The sequence below is a fragment of the Tupaia chinensis genome, unplaced genomic scaffold, assembly GCF_000334495.1.
Source record: "Tupaia chinensis unplaced genomic scaffold, TupChi_1.0 Scaffold000272_1, whole genome shotgun sequence".
In the NCBI taxonomy this organism is placed as follows: domain Eukaryota; kingdom Metazoa; phylum Chordata; class Mammalia; order Scandentia; family Tupaiidae; genus Tupaia; species Tupaia belangeri.
In genome coordinates, this window is record NW_006159754.1 from 6414128 (window position 1) to 6425068 (window position 10941).

Sequence of the window (10941 nt, forward strand, 5' to 3'; positions counted from 1 at the left end):
GCAGGGGGCGCCCCTCCCAGCGACCTGGGGCTCCGCAGCCCCGGGATCTGCGCGCCGCCACCCGGCTGAAGGACGCCCTCCGTGCAGGTGCAGGTGCAGGTGGGGTGACCGGGACGTCGGTTAGCCCGGCTCAGCGTGGTTCGTGCAGGAGCCACATGGGAAAGGAGCCCGAGGTGCTTGGTCCCTCCCACCTGCGTCCGGACGTAACTGTGCGTTTGTCCCACCGCAGGGCGCGTGGGAGGTTTCGGGGCTGCTCGGGGAACCTGCCCCAGCGATCAGCGCTCCGGCTCTTCCAACGGCCAGCTGGGTAAACGTAACGAGCTGCCGTAGGCAAGGAAGCAGTACAGCCAAGAGTTTTAGAAGACAAAAACAGGTTGCAGATGACACTTGGGAGAAATAATTTGCGTGTGTTTGTGTGTGCGTGAGCCGTGAAAGACACGCCGTACAAGAAACCTGTAACAGCGATTGCCCCGAGGGAAGGAAAGGGCACTACCTTCCGGCTCTGTCTTACAGAACATTTTGCAAGAATAGAAATGTTGTATATCAGGACGGCAGGTGGTATGGTGGTCAAGGGCGCTGGAGTCCCACGTGGCGGACTGCAGTTCAAGTCCCGGACCTGGCGGCTTGCTTTCTCACTTTCTCTCTGTGTCCCTCTGGCCAAATTAAAATAAATAAATAAATAAAGTTAAAAAAAAATAAACTTAAAAAGTTCTATGGGACCAGCGGTTGGCATAATGACTGTGTCGCTGGACTCGCATGTAGTCCCCTGCGTTCAAGTCCTGTATCTGGTGGCTTAAACTCCCGTTGGGCACATGAGCTTGCGTGCCCAAGATCCCGAGAGAAGGGACTGCAGTGTGGCCATCCCCCCTGGGGGGTGATTTCTCGCTTTCTGTCTCTTTCTGGCGAGTGCAGGCGCCCTATAGCAAAAACCTCTCCAAAACAAACAAACAAACAAAGATTAGCTCTTAAAAGTCAAAATAGAGGGCCCACAGTGTGTGGTGGTTGGCCCATCTGGATCCCACATGGCTGGCTGAACAGTTAGAGTCCTGGACCCAGCGCTTGAAAGACACACCCATGCTTGGGTGCTCAGAATCTGGAAAAGAGAAATGAGTGAAGGGACCGTGGCATGGTCACCTCCCACGGAGAGGAGGGCTGCTGTCTCCCTTTCTCTTTCCAGCAAGTGCACACCCCCTCTAGTAAATTAAAAAAAAAAAAAAGTCAAAATATTAATACAACACGTTGCATTCCTAACAACACATATTGTGAATGTATTCATGAAATATATTATCCCTTTATTGTCCTAGAGGAAAATTCTAACAGTAGCTAACACATGGGTCTGGCGTCTGGCTGACTACATGCTGGGCATTGTTCCAGGTGTGTTTTTGTGAGTATTATTATTAACCCATCTCCAGCAACTCTATTTTTCCTCACTGTGTATGTCCTTTTCTTCTCCCACTACTAGCACCCACATAATACCTCTCCCAAACAACTTCCTAAAAGACAGTGATTGGTCTACTCATTATCACTCCTTTCAAGCAAAGTTTTCATGCTAGGTCACCTAATGGACAGATGGCTGATATATAAATTAGCTATTGTTCTCTCAGGGGCTCACTCTTCTGCCACAATTAACTACAATACTTTGACAAGGTTAAGTGGCCAAGAACACATCCGCTTAATCTGAAGAAAAATGGGGCCAGCAGGTGGCCTGGTGCTTAAGGCACCGGATCCAACGTGGCTGACTCTGACGTTGGCGTCCATGGCCTGTGGTGCGTGTGTCCAAAATTTCAAGAAGAGAATGGAGAAGGGATTACAGCTGGGGACGACTTCTCACTTTCCTTCTCTCTGTCTCTCACACACGAGTATATTCACTCTATGGCAAAAAAAAAAAATCTAAAACAGAAATGTTTGAGTTGTTTTGCTCAGTCTGGGCTCTGGGCTCTGAGCATGGCATCTGCCCTAGGAAGAGGGTATAGCAGGAACGTAGAAGAGAATACCTCCTCTGCAGGGCATTCTCCTAAAATAATAATCATAATAATCATAATAATAATAATAATAATAATTGTTTTTTTCCGTTTTTTAAATTTGTTCAGTTAATAATGAACTCCTAAAGGGGAAAGATATATAAAGAAAATTACTGTTCTTTGTACATGTGCACTTTGCTGATAATAAATTGTTTAATCAAAGTAAGATATAAAGACCATGAAGTTCACTAACATAATATCTATAATATATAAAAATATCTATTGATGTATTTCTTTTTTCTAAAAATTTTGACAACTATTTTATTTTATTTATTACTATTATTATTCAATTTGACCAGAGAGAGGGAGAGTGAGAAAGCAAACTACCAGGTCTGGGACTCAAACCGTGGTCGGCCATGTGGGAATCTAGCACCTTCACCACCACATCACGGGTCCCTAGATGCATTTCTGTAATGTAGTTTGTAATCCTTGTCATATAATCAAACTTGGACTTCAGTCCTTACAGCATTGTGCTATTTATAGCCCATTGCTCTGTCATTCTACTCGATCATAAAATAAACTGTATTTGGGAAACTAAAATGTTTGCCTCCTGGGGTTCTTTCTACAGGATTTAGCACTTAATTTACACGCACGGTTTACTTTCACTTCAGGGCAATAATCTGGCAATTAAGACTATGTAAGAAATTTCTGACAGGTCATTGCAAACTATATGCAAACAACACCTGAAATACTCGTTTCTCTTTGGTTTGTAATTTTGCTGTAAAGCACGTGCACTTGCCAGAGAGACAGAAAGAGAAAGTGAGAAAGGGGCGATGGCCACATCACAAACCCTTCTCCTCCATTCTCCTCTCAGAATTCTGAACACACACATACACACACATGCATCCGATATGTTTTTCAAGGTCCAGGACTCGAACCGTGCAGTTGGTCATGTGGGATCCAGCCACCTCAACCATCACACCACCAGCTGTCCCATGAAATCCTGAATATTAACACCTATCACTTAATTGAGTTCTTGTTGACCAAGAACAGAGATATGAGTTGTCTATTTCCAAAGGAAATGCCCCCACTTGATATATGGGATGGAAGTGAGAGACAAAGGGCCAAATAAAACTCTCATACCAGGAACCTCCACACAGCTGGGACTCCGAGGCAGGAAACGGCCCCAGAGGAGTTTTAGGAGGGGAGTAGCTGTGGTGATGCTGGCAGTAGGGGCACTGCTGCGTGACAGTGGAGACCATACGAGGAGCTCCTAGGTTCACATCCCACATCTACCAGAAATCACTGGCTGCCTGCACGGCTCAGGGAAGGTCATGGCCTGAAGACCCTGTTCAGAGTACCTGTTCCCTCTCTTTGTCCTTCTCTCCCTCCCACACCCCACCAGTCTCTCTCTCAAATGAAATAAATGAACTTTAAAAAATTAAATTTTTAAAAAGTAAACAGAAAAGAAGCTTTGCGAGTCACATCATCAAGAATTTCTGACTGTTGATGCTAATCCTTCACTACTAATACAACCTTGCTTTTCTCTTCCATTTAGACTTTCCTTCTCACGACAAAAATGGTTTGGCTTCCTTGTCTTCTATGACTAGAGTGGCCGTGTAATTTAAGATATAAGCTAGGACATTTTTGAGTGTGAAAAGAGGCACTGTCAATAATCTTGCCAGGGCCACAAGCATAAACTCTTATCGTAGACACAGAAAACACGATTACCCTATTACTGGCCTCACAGTGTATGCCTATTAGTTTCTGCTCCTCATAACTTCGGCTTACCCAGTGTAGCAACTGCCTCAGGGGTCTGCCCAGCTTTGGGTCTTTGCCACTAACAAGGTAAGTGTGGAGAAATACTGTATTGCAAAGGAAAAATAAATTTTCTTTTTCTTTTTTCTTTTAAAGAGAGATTTTTGCTACAGGGCACGTGTACTTGCCAGAGAGACAGAAAACAAGCAATCACCCTCCAGGGGGATGGCCATGCTGCAATCCCTTCTCCTCCATTCTCCTCTCAGGATTTTGGGCACACACGCACACGTGTCCAGGTTGAGTTTTTTTTTTTCTTCTCTTTATTCTTTTTTTTTTTTTTTTTTTTAGAGGTTTTTTCAATTGGGCGCGTGTGCCCTGCAGAAAGACAGAGGGGCGCGTGCGCTCGCCAGAAAGACAGAGACAGAGAGACAGAAAGTGAGAAATCACCCCTCAGGGGGGATGGCCACGCCGCAATCCCTTCTCCATTCTCCTCTAGGGATCTTGGGCACGCACGTACACGCACCTGGCATGAGTTTAAGCTGCTGGGTCCGGGACTCAAACCACAGTCGACTATGTGAGAGTCCAGCAACATAGCCATTACGCTAATTGCTGATCCCTAGGTTGACTTTTAAGCTGCCAGGTCCAGGACTTGAACTGTGGTCAAATCCATGGGAGTCCAGCAATGTAACAATTACGCCATCTGCTGGTCCTGGAAGAAAATATCTTATTCACACAGATAACTAGAGGACCAGCTTTAATGTACCAGCAGGGATTTAGAACACAGTTGGAGTGAATTTTGTAGGTGCTTAAATCTTGTAGTGAATCTTGTACATTCTGACTGGGAAGCCAGAGGCTAAAGGGCACCCTGGGAAGGCCACCTAGAGTCAGCTCTACTACACAGTGTGACAGATATTCCTTACAGCAAGGGCGCAATGGCTCCCTGCAGTTACTGAGGGGAAACGCTGGAACCGCTTGGGCAGAAGAGTACTAAGGTATAGATCAGAAGAGGGGTTGGACTGTTAGAGTGGAGTTCCTGCATACAACCAGGGGATCCACCATCTGCATGCTTTCTGAGATTCCTTCACTAAAGAACTAGGAATGTGGTGTTCCTGAAGGGACAGAAACACCAGATCAGAGGACAGAATAGAAAATCCAGAACCAGACAGCCACAAATAGGACCAACTGATTTTTGACAAACTTGCAAAAAGAATTTGATGGAAAAAAGATAACCTTTTTTGTCTCTTTGTGAGTATGCATGCCCTATAGCAAAATAAAATCTCTTAAATAAATAAATAAATAAAATGTGTCTTTATTTATTTAGGTTTTTGCCATAGGCTGAATGTGCTTGCCAGAGAGAGAGGTGGGCGGAGGGGTGGGGTGGGGAGAAGACAGTGAGAAATTATCTCCTGGGAGGAGGCCACGCTGCAGTCCCTTCTCCATTCTTTTCTTGGGATTTTGGGCACGCACACACACACGTGACACACACACACACGTAATACAGTGAATTCAGGCAGAGTCAAATAAAGCAGTCCAAAGAACGCCTATCCTTTCAATACCGATTGTGGAGTTCAGGAGTGCTGGAAACCACCCTCAGGTGTAAGTTGCTAATAAGACACAGAACTCACTTAAAACTGTTATAATACTCACAGTTAATGGTTTGTTACAAGGAAAAGATAACAAATTAAAATCTTCAAAGAGGAGATACACATGGGACAGAATCCAGGAGGATTTTAAAGGTTTTCCAATGTCTTCAGTTTGGAGTTACGGATGACACTGACTCCTCCCAGGAACGATGTGGGACAAGACGCCAGCCAAGAGAGCTCAACTGTGCCTTCGTGTCCAGAGTTCTTGGGACATCATGGTTGACTGCCCATGCAACTGACCTCAATCTGCGGCCTCTCTGGAGGCCACACTGATTCTATAAAACTCAAAACCTCCACTGTACATGAGTTTGCTTGATTTTTCTTGCCGCACCACAATCCCTTCTCCATTCTCCTCTCAGGATTTTAGTCTCACATGAACATGCTCCTGACATCCAGGCATGATTTTCAAGTCACTGGGTCCAGAACTTGAACTGCAGTAGTTTATGTGAGAGTCCAGCGCCTTAACCACTACACCACCTGTTGACCCTGAGACTTTATACTGTTTTTGTTTAGAGAGAGTTTTTTTTTTTTTAATTTTTATTTTTTTACTATAGGGCATCTGTGCTCTCCAGAGAGACAGAAAGCAAAAAATTGATTTCGTTACATTAGTAGCTGCTGATGCACCTTACCTAGACCCATTAATTCTTGAGGGTTTCAGTGGTGACACTGTTCTGGTACAATTCTGATACTGTTATCTCCCCTTTAACTCAGATACTTCTTTAAAAAGAACTATTCCCTTTTCTACTTGGTTCCTATGTGATAGTTTGCACAGAAAAGTTAGGCTAGGGTTAGCATGGCGAGGAGATCAGAGATTGCGGCATGAGACCTTGTTGGAGGTGCTAGTTTCTCTCTCACTCTCATGAAAGAATTAATTTTTTTTAAAAAGGCAGCTAAGGGAACCAGCAGTTAGCGTAATGGCTATGTCGCTGGACTCCCACGTAGTCGACCGCGGTTCGTGTCCCGGATCCGGTGGCTTAAAACTCACGCCAGGCACGTGTGCGTGCGTGCCCAAGATCCCGAGCGGAGAATGGAGGAGAGGGGATTGCGGCGTGACCATCCCCCCTGGGGGGTGATTTCTCGCTTTCTGTCTCTATGTCTCTCTCTGTCTGTCTGGCGAGCGCACGCGCCCTACAGTGAAAATCTCTAAAAAAAAAAAAAAAAAAAAAAAAAAGGCAGCTAAATGCTGGATTCTTAGTTCCAGTTTTCAAAATAATGAGTTAGTTCACTAGTATTCTCCAATAGTACCCTTTCGGTGGTGGTGTCATCTAGTGAGGTCTATGTTTGGGTTCTCCCAATATCAGACCCTGAGGCAAGGCTGGCCCATAGCCTCACAATCAAAGGAACCAGAACCCATATAACCAGATCATGGTTAGAGTGTGGTCAGAGCCTGGGCCCTGGTAGCTTAAAAACATGCTGAAATTGGTCCTGCAGATGGCATAGTGGTTAAGGTGCTGGACTTCCACATGGGCAACCATGGTTCAAATCCTTGACCCAGCAGCTTGTACCTTATTCCAGGCGTGAGTGCCCAAAAATCCCAAGAGGAGAGTGGAGAAGGGATTGCAGTGTAGCCATCTCCCCTGTGGAGCAATTTCTCACTTTCTATCTCTCTCTGTATCCCCACAGAATGGAGAAATGGATTGTAGTATGACTAGGCTGCACTGGGGGTCCAGGGGTTGCTTTCTCTGTCTCTGGTCTTTCTGCTGCAAGTGCATGTATCTTATGGCAACTGAAAGAAAAGGAAGAAAAGAAAGAAGGGAGGGAGGGAGGGAAGAAGGAAGAAGGAAGAAGGAGAGAAAGGAAGAAGAAAGGAAAAAAGGAAAGAAAAGAAGACCCAGAGACAAGCAAGTGCAAGGCGGGCTGGTTGGAAAGTGCAGAGAGGTAATCCAGAGACAGGAAGGGGGCGATAGAAGGTGTCCTACGCCAACTGCCAAAGAGAGCTATTGGAGAGAAATTCCACTGCGCGTGCTGAAAAATACAGGCCTTATCATTATTACTCCAGGGGTTGGTCTGTAGTATGGCAGTTAAGTGCTGTGTATAGAAAGCTGGACCCTAAGTGGCCGACCGTGGTTCAAATACCAGCTTAGGAGGCTTGAACAAGCTGGGTTCACTTAAGCCCTAAATCCCTAGAGAGAAATGAAAGAAGATGGACTGCAAAATGGAGGGTGATTTCTCTCTTCCTCTGGTACTTCCTCCCTCTTCCTTCCTTCTCTCTTGGATGAGCCCACATGCCCTATAGCAATAAAAACAAATGTACAAAAAAAGAGTTCACTACCGATTCCCTAACGTCAGCAATTTACTTTCAGTAAACGTTGTTTCCCTGGCACATCTGGATTGCCACACAGGTGACAAACAGAACACTGGAACAGATTAAAGAGCCCAGAAATAAACCCATACAAATATATAGCCAAGCGGTCTTTGACAAAGGACAAAGGCAATACAGCAGTGAGAAGATAGTCTTTCCAACAGAAGTTACTGGAACAACTGGACATCCACATTTAAAAAAAAAAAGATTCTAGAATCAGTCGTTATAGCCTTCACAAAAAAAGTTAATTCATAACGGACCATAGACCTCAATATGAAATGCAAAATTATAAAATTTGTAGAGTGGGACCAGCAGATGGTGTAACAGTTATGTCACTGAACTCCCATGGAGTGGACTGTGCTTTGAGTCCTGGCCCTGGAGACTTAAAACACACGCTGGGCACGTGTGTGTGTGCGTGCATGCCCAAAGTCCCAAGAGGAGAATAGAAGGGATAGGGGCATAGCCATCCCCCCTGGGGTGGTGGCTTCTTGTTTTCTGTCTCTCCTCAGAGTCCACACACCCTATAGCAAAAGTCTCAATAACCACAACAAAAATTCTAAAAAGTAACATAAGAGAAAATCGGGTTTGATGATGACTTTTTAGGTACACAAGAAAGGCACGGTACATGAAAGAAATCATTGATAATGTCTAAGTCTGTTTGTGCTGCTGTAAAAAATGCCACAGACTGGATAGTTAAAAAAAAAAAAAAAAAAACCACAAACTATTTACCTTTATTTAAATTTGACCAGAGAGGGACAGAGTGAGTGGGGGGAGGGGTGTGAGAAAGTGAACCAACAGGTCCAGGACTCGAACCGCGGTCAGCCATGTGAGAGTCCAACGCCCTCAACCACCATGCCACCTGCTGGCCCCTGGATAACTTATTAACAATAGAAAATTTATTTCTCACAATCCTGGAGGCTGGGAAGTCCAAGATCAAGGTGCTGCCATTTTTTCTCTGCTACCAGCTTCCTTGTTGCATTGTCACCTGGCTTAAGGGGTGAACACTGTGTGTCTTCACATGTTGGAAGGTAGATGTAAAAGGGGGAGGGAGGCTAAGCTACTTCCCTCCATTCATTTTATAACGCACTAATCCATTCATGAGGACAGGAGCCTTCATGACTTAATTACCCAATAGCACGACAGTGGGGCTCAAGTTTTAACACATGAATTTGGGAAGACATTTAACATCATAGCAAATAAGCTGGACTTCATTAAAAATTAAAAATTACTGAGGGTTAACCACAGCCTAGAGTGGTTAAGGAAGCCAGATCTGCCATGGTTGACCTTGGTTTGAATCCTGGTCCTGGTGGCTTTAAAAACACACTGGAAATATGTGCATGCATGCCCCAAATCCTGACAAGATGGAGAAATGGAGGAGAAAGGATTATGGTGTGACCATGTGCTGTTGGGGTGGGGTGTGCTCTATCCCTTTCTCTTCTCTCTGTTTCTCTCTCACTGGCAAGTGCACACACCCTCTGGCAATTAATAAATTTTTTTTCTGCTCTACAAAAAGATATTTTCAAGGGGAGCCAGCAGGTACAGTGGTGGTTAAGGTGCTAGAATTCCCACATGGCCAACAGTGGTTCGAGTCCCAGAACTGGCAGCTTGCTTTCTCACTTTCCCTCTTTCTCACTCTGCCCTTCTCTGGTGTAATTATTATCATTTTATTTAACTTTATTTTATTTATGTATTTTAATTTGACCAGAGAGGGTCAGAGTGAGAGTGAGAGAGAGAGAATGAGAGGGAGAGAGAGAGAGAAAGTAAGAAAGCAAGCTGCAAGGTCCAGGACTTGAACCACAGTCTGCCATGTGGGAGTCCTGTGCCCTTAACCACCATACCACCTGCTGGACTCTTGTCTGGTGAAATTTAAATAAATAAATAATTCTTTTTAATTGTTTACAGTCCAGATTTTTTAAAGAGTCACTTCATTTATTTATTTATTTATTTATTTGTTTATTTATTTATTTAGTTAGTTAGTTATTTAAATTTGACCAGAGAGGTTGCCCATGTGGGAGTCCAGAATCCTTAACTACCACACTACCTGCCAGCTCCTAAATAAAATAATTCTTAAAAAAAAAAAAAGTACTGGGCAAAAGATCTGAACAGATCCCTCACCAAAGAAACACACATGGCAAATAAACACATGAAAAGATGCTTAATGTCTTATGTCATTAAAGAACAGCAAATTAAAACAATGAGATTCTACTACAACACTGTTTTAAAAGTCAATTTGAAAACATCGAAAGCTGAAAAGGATGCAGAACAACAGGAACTCACATCTCACTGGTGGGAAAGCAAGATGGTATAGCCATTTTGAAAGGTACTTGAACTGTTCTTATAAAAGTAAATTTTTTTTCCAGAGGTTTTTGCCATAGGGCATGTGCCTTCCCAGGAGAGACAGAACAGGTCAGAGGGAAAGTGAAAAATCAACTGCTGGATTGTGTGTGTTTATTTTCAGGACCAGCAGATGGCGAAGTGGTTACGTCGCTGGACTCCCACAGGGTCAACTGCAGTTTGAGTCCCATACCCAAAGGCTTAAAGATTACGCAGGGTAGATGTGTGTACATTTCCAAGATACTAGGAGGAGAATGGAAGAGAAGGGACTGTGGCATGGCCATACCCTCTGGGAGGTGATTTCTTGTTTTCTGTCTCACTGTCTCTCTAGCGAGCTCCCTATAGCAAAAATCTCTCTTAAAAAAAAAAAAATGAGTTATTAAGTCACGAAGACATGGAGGAACCTCAGATACAGATTCCTAAGTTAAAAAAAAATACATATAGGATACTATTTTCTAACATTATTGATTTAGAATGGACAGATCCTCAAATTCAGGAAGATCATTTTATTTTAAATTTTATTTAACTTTATCTATGTATTTATTTATTTATTGTAGTTTGATCAGAGAGGGACAGAGAGAGAAAGTGAGAAAGCAAACCACCAGGTCTAGAACTCAAACCTGGGGTCGGCCATGTGGGAGTCGAGTGCCCTTAACCACACCACTTGCTGGTCCCTGGGAAGATCATTTTAAATACCATTAGTAATAAATGTATATAACACAGTTACACATAGCTATTAATAAGTTATTTGTGGCATGCATAAACTTAAAACTAAGTTTGAAAGTATGTGCAATTTATAACAGGTCAATGGGAAGAAATAAAAAGTTATGGCAATCTGAGCTTAATTCAAAAAACCAAAAATTAAAATTCATCTCATGGGGCCAGCAGGTGGTGTGGTAGTTAGGGTACTGGTTTCCCACATGACTGACTATGGTTTGAGCTC